Source organism: Bactrocera dorsalis, chromosome 6, assembly GCF_023373825.1.
Source record: "Bactrocera dorsalis isolate Fly_Bdor chromosome 6, ASM2337382v1, whole genome shotgun sequence".
Lineage (NCBI taxonomy): Eukaryota > Metazoa > Arthropoda > Insecta > Diptera > Tephritidae > Bactrocera > Bactrocera dorsalis.
In genome coordinates this window covers 40,678,012-40,683,666 of record NC_064308.1, presented here as the reverse complement: position 1 = coordinate 40,683,666, position 5,655 = coordinate 40,678,012, and the positions used below count along the sequence as shown (strand labels likewise).

At 30.7% G+C, this 5,655-nt stretch overlaps 1 pseudogene; it reads left to right on the top strand.

Moving 5' to 3' along the window:
- The first annotated feature begins 3,531 nt into the window (after positions 1-3,531).
- On the top strand, positions 3,532-3,661 carry LOC125779850 (small nucleolar RNA U3; annotated as a pseudogene).
- The last annotated feature ends 1,994 nt before the right edge of the window (positions 3,662-5,655 follow it).

Genomic DNA, 5,655 nt, shown 5'->3' with positions numbered 1-5,655 from the left:
GGAGAGAGAAATAAACTAAATCCTAGATACAAGAAACAGGTAGTAAAAGAAGACTTAGGGAATAAAGTTAGAATTAACTACAGGAATAGAATAGTACATAAAGATAATATTAAATCTTAATCATATATTTTTAGAGGATGATACCCCTAATTATTCTAACATTAATTACCAATACAATGACAGACATTGTGGACTACACAAGAGAAGATTACGTATTATTAGAAGACGGAGATGTAGCCCTGTATAGTGACTACGTAGATATTTTCCACATCACTAATTTTAGAGAACTTATAAGTTCAGACACAAACTATTATAATAAAAAATTCAGATATAGAAATTTTAAACAAAATAATGAACAAGACAAAGCATATATTAACGATTTAGAAACAGATCCAGAAATAGAACTAATAGAAACTTTATTAGAACAACTACAAATTAAGGATACAAGATATAGGAGAGGAATAAATGAAATAGGTACACTAAGGAAGTGGATAGCAGGAACACCAGACCATGACGACCTAGTGTTAATAAATAATAAATTAAACGAATTAATTGAAAATAATAATAAACAATACACAACAAATTCTAAAATTTTTGAAATTATTAACCAATTAACGGAAACAATTAATAATATTAATGAAAAATCTGATATTAAAATTCTAACGAAACAAAAAAAAATCAGTTCCTAAAAACTGAATTACTAAATATGATTAATACAATAGCTAAAGGAAAAACAATTTTAAATTTCGACGAGATTAAAAACATAATTAAAAATGAACATGGACGATTTACAATAACTGATTTAATAGAAATTTCAAAGTTTAAAATTGTACAAAATAAAGATGTAATAGTTATATATATTAAATACCCAAAAATTATATATGATTGTAAATATTATGAAGTAAGAGCAATTACACAAAAAGATGGCAAATTAATAATTGATAATGAAATTGCGAAATGCAAAAAAGAATATATAAATATAAAAAATTGCAAAAGAGAAATGATAAATACTTATTGTAAAATTAATAATAAGAATACTTGCCTATCAGATATTTTGTCCAATAAAAAAGGAAAATGTAAAAAAATTAAAGAAAAACATAAAGATATAGATATAATTAAAGAAGGAGCAATATTAGTCTCTGGAAATCATACTATGGATGACTCTGCCGTAAATGGAGTCTACCTTGTAACATTTGAAAACTATACAAACATTGATAATATAATTTATGAAAATATTGATTGTAAAATTTGGAAATATTTAAAAAATAATCATATTAATAATTATGAAATTATAGAATATATGGAAACACAGAATAAAGAATTTAACTTTGAAAACATAAATATTTTGAGTGAACGAAATAAAGAATTTAAAAGTCATTCACTTTTCTGGTACATAATTGTAATACTTGTACTATTAATAACAATATACATAATCTATAAGATTTTAAAATTAAAAAAATTATATAAAACCCATAAGCAAAGCAAAGAATTAAAATTTCAAGAATTGTCATACAATGCTATTTTAGAGAGCATTTACAATATATCAAAAAATGATACTGAATCGGGGACGATTCATCTTAGAGAGGGGGGAGTTAACGGCAGCAGCCACACAGAGACCTAATGATAAATGTAAACAAATTGTATCTTCTCTCAGTATTACTGCTTGGTCAGCAGAATACTTTAATTAATAAGAAATCAATACATCACTTGTTTTGATAAGTAAGCAAAATTAAATATTCCATTATTTGTTTTGATAATGAGAATAATTGGAAATCCAATGCTCTGGCATTTCATCACTTAATGTAATGCCAAAGCATCTTTAGTAATAAGCATAGAATTATAAGATTATAAATATAAGTGCTTTTACTAATAAAAGTCAGTGGATAATCGGCAAGCGTATTGAGTGATCATCTTGATGATCAAAGCGCACCACATATTATCACGCTCACATCAACACTTGTGTTTAATTTCTACCGCGCGTAGCGGAACGGAACATATTTTTTTAATACTTCCCACACAAAGAAAGTTAATTTGCATTTAATATACATACATATGTAGTTGAAACGTAGTCATATTTAAATAAAATGGATATCCATCTGTCATTGTCTGAGCTTTACACGCCCAAAATAGGTTGCTAAATTTATTTCAGTAAGTGACAGTTTAATAAGATACTGCACTAGATTTGCATCTTCACCGATTCACGAGAACTCGGAATCGTTATTAGAAATAAAAAGCCAAAATCTCAAAAATTTTTGGACTCGCTTCCAAGCGGCTTATGACGTCATTGTAGATTCTGACGATTCAGATCTACCACCAAATTATATTTATCTGCTTACGATATTTACGAAAACTGCTGGACCAATATGAGGAAACAAAAGCTATGATCTCCGATCAATTAAAGCTAATTAAAGCAATTGCCCCCACTCTCCACAGTAGAGTAGAGCTGCCACTAATGGACAGTCACGAGGCAAGTTCAGGCATCCACCTTGAGTTACCCGCATGTGACACAGAAACATTTTATGGAGGTTATGAAGAATGGCAGTCCTTCCGGGACATGTTTACAGCCGTTTACATCAACGATCCACAACTATCAAAGGCACAAAAACTGTATCACCTCCGATACAAAACAAAAGGACAGTTCGCATTAAATGACGACAATTTCAATTTGACTTGGGAAGCTCTAAAAGCTAGATTTGAAAACGAAAGAATACTGGTCGATAAGCAAGTAACGACACTATTGCCTAAAATTAAGAAAGAAACAAGTGTAGAATTCATTAAACTAGAATCCACTGTTTCTAATTGTTTGTCGGTTCTATCGACACTTAATATCCCCACAGACAGCTGGGATCCTATTCTGGTAAACATTTGCACCGCCGCATTACCAGAAAAGTCGTTACTTTTTTGGGAGCAATCGCTCTCATCACGAAAAAAGTGACCAACGTGGCAACACATGAAAGATTTTTTCACCACCCAATATGAAATTGCGGAGAGGTTGGAAGAAAATACAGTATACTCTCGAAAAGTAAATCGATTGGTATTTTGGGTAATTTACTTTTTCGAATAATTTACTTTTCCAAATATATACATAAATTATCTGTTTTTGAAGTTATACTTGTTATACGACGCCGGAAAAGGTTGCGATAGATTCTGGTTGCGCAACCTTCCATATAAAAGTAACGCAAAGTTGCGCAACCTCGCTCCATCCATATGAATGTAACGAAACCTTGTCTGCGAAGATGTGCGAGCAGCAAGCGAAGCGGTGACAATCGGCGATCGTTTGTTCGTTTCTTTCGGCACAGCTCGGCCGACACAACAACACAACACAATGTTCCATGCTTATGCTGTTGTTGTTTTTGTAGAACAATGTTTCAATTTTTGGTTGGTGACATATTCACATGTGTGCGCATATGTATGTTTGTATGCTTGAGCATTATTGAAGTTATACTTCTTTTTCTTTCGTTTGTCTTTCATTTCTGCGAATTCTCAACTATTTTACGTATGTTTTGGTTGAAATACTCTGCGTTGGCCTTTCAGAATCACACAGAATCATTTCTGTGGTTTTTGAAACTGACCCACGAGGACGAGGTATATGGTTTTATCTGGGAGCGTGAGATTTAAGAAAATCGCTCGCTTACAAGGGATAAAATGACTTCTGAGTGGCGATTTTAATGAATAAATTCACAGAATCATTTCTGTGCTTTTGGAAATCTATACTAATAAATATTTTTTTCTTACTAATAGAAAATAAATTTATCACAGCAATATACATAAACATATACATAATATTTGTGATAAATTTAATTTCTATTAGTAAGTAAAAAATTAAAAATAAATTTATTATTAAGACTATACTTCTCTGGGAATCACAGCAATGTTATGTATATGTATATACATATTATGTATATGTATATTGCTGTGATAAATTTATTGCGAAAGCAAATGTTCTACAAAGTATGTATATTCTATACTTAAACAAAATTATTAGAACCATCGTATGTTTCTTGCATGAATAACCAAATCATACTTAAGTCAGCGCAACCTAATTGTCAATGGTGGTGTTGGTGGTAAGCGCTTGGAAGGTCAAGATGCTAACACAGGTCCCAGGTTGGAATCCCGACAGAATAAATTTTTAATTTTTTGCTTTTAACATCGTATACTATAAAAATAAATATTTTTCTTTATTTTAATTTCTATTAGTAAGAAAAATATTTATTTGTATAGTATACGATGTTAAAAGGCATACATCTTCTATCCTATCTTGTGTATCTGCACATGCTCATATGAGTGTATGTATACGCATGTGCGCGCATTGACTTGCATGTTCATACATTCATATATACTTATATGTACATATATTTGCATACATTGCCGAACAAATAAATCACAAGCATACAAACATACATATGCGTACACATATGAATATGTCACCAACAAAAAATTGATCTTCACAAGTCAATCCGGCAGCCAAATTGGCGAAGAACAAAAGAGAGATGATTACGCTGCATATTCTCTTCCGCAACGAAGAGACGGAACTACTTTCTGAGTCAAAATTCATTCATTTAGACTTTGCTTTATTCTTCATTTTATGTGCATAATAAATTTATAAAATGTGAATTTAAGTTTTCTAGTTTTCTTTCACACAAAATGATATGCATTTCTGAATGTCACTAAGAAATATAACTTCATCCGCGCGTAGGGACTCCACGCACCTTTTTTATAATATTAAATACATTTTTAAACTTAAAAAATTCATTCATTTATTTGCTTCAATAAAACATATGGATTTACATGAAAAACATATTTACATTTACATACTGTATGTATTTACTATGAAGAGAAAAAATCTTGAATATTCTTTTGTTTTTTTTTTCATTTGCAATATATTTTCTGACCATTTTTGTAGGACAATTCAAAAAGTCTGACATCTGATTTGCATCGTTTTCATTTTTAAACCAGTGGATCAAATTGTTTACGCTTTGAATTGCTTCCGCATATGTTACTTTGGGTTCCTGGCTGACTTCTTCTCCATCTGAAGTGTCTGACAAAATTTCTATTTCATCAGCAGTTTCTTTGCTTACTAAAAAGACGCGATAAACAAGAGAGTAAGTGTTTTTGCATCATCGTAAAAAACGCTGCTTGCTTCGTTTCGAATTTTTTATCACACTCTCTGAAAAGTAAATTAAAAAATTTACTTTTTCGAGGTGCATGTGTAATCTTAAAGGTGATTTTCCGCGATTATTTACTTTCTGAGAATTTACTTTTCGAGAGTATACTGTATAATCAAAACTAAGAACATTAAACACGACCAAAATAGAAGCTTAAATAGACCTCAAGCTAGAAGCAAAACCAAATCAAACAGAATTTCTAACAAAACACAATCGTTCACATCTGAACAACGAAAACATACGTCATGCGAACTATGTAAAAGAGGGCATAAACTTAAATCTTGCGAGAGGTTTAAAAACTTAAAAGTTAACGAACGAAATAATTTTGTCAGGTTAAAAAGACTTTGCACAAATTGTCTGTCACATGCGCATACATATAAAAATTGCAAAAGCAAATTTAATTACTTACATTGTCACAAAAGACACCATTCAATGCTTCATTACAGCAGACATCCTAACTCACTCCAAAAAAGCGCTTACACAAAAAGAA